Source organism: Frankliniella occidentalis, unplaced genomic scaffold, assembly GCF_000697945.3.
Source record: "Frankliniella occidentalis isolate FOCC.00 unplaced genomic scaffold, Focc_3.1 Scaffold86, whole genome shotgun sequence".
NCBI classification, from domain to species: Eukaryota; Metazoa; Arthropoda; class Insecta; order Thysanoptera; family Thripidae; genus Frankliniella; species Frankliniella occidentalis.
Window position 1 is genome coordinate 442,176 of NW_026267215.1, and position 443 is coordinate 442,618.

The 443-nt window shown below is 31.8% G+C and overlaps 1 long non-coding RNA gene across 1 annotated transcript in view; it reads right to left on the reverse strand.

The window, feature by feature from the left end:
- Positions 1-35: 35 nt before the first annotated feature.
- Positions 36-443, reverse strand: part of LOC113215218 (uncharacterized) — a 1,323-nt gene continuing 915 nt past the window's right edge. The window contains exon 3 of the long non-coding RNA XR_008011331.1: positions 36-192. This is a non-coding gene — a long non-coding RNA (uncharacterized LOC113215218). The remainder of the gene's footprint in view (positions 193-443) is intronic.

Below are 443 nucleotides of genomic sequence, written 5' to 3' on the forward strand. Positions count from 1 at the left end.
AAATTACCACGTAATTACTGGGTAACAAAAAGTAATAAAATGCCTTTTATAAGGAAATTATAACTTTGTAATGTAATTTTAATGAACATTTTATTGAATGTTATAAAGGCCACTTTCCGAGGGTATATTATTATCTTCACAATCAAGTCCCTCTTCTCCTAATATTTCTGCGTACTGTATTCCAACTTGCTCCTGACAAATAAAGAGCACATTATAAAATTAAAGGTGACCTTAGCAGACTTATTACTTATCAGAGAAAAAATATAACGAATGAACTTGCATCGTTATACATTTACGGTTCCAAGATTCAAACCTAAATGTGGAATATATACCCAACTAGGGCCAAGCCTCATAATACAATCATGGAAGTGCAACATTAAGTGAATGTTGTAGTACATATGCTCTACACCAAAGTAGGTTTCAAAGAGAGTGACATATTTTAC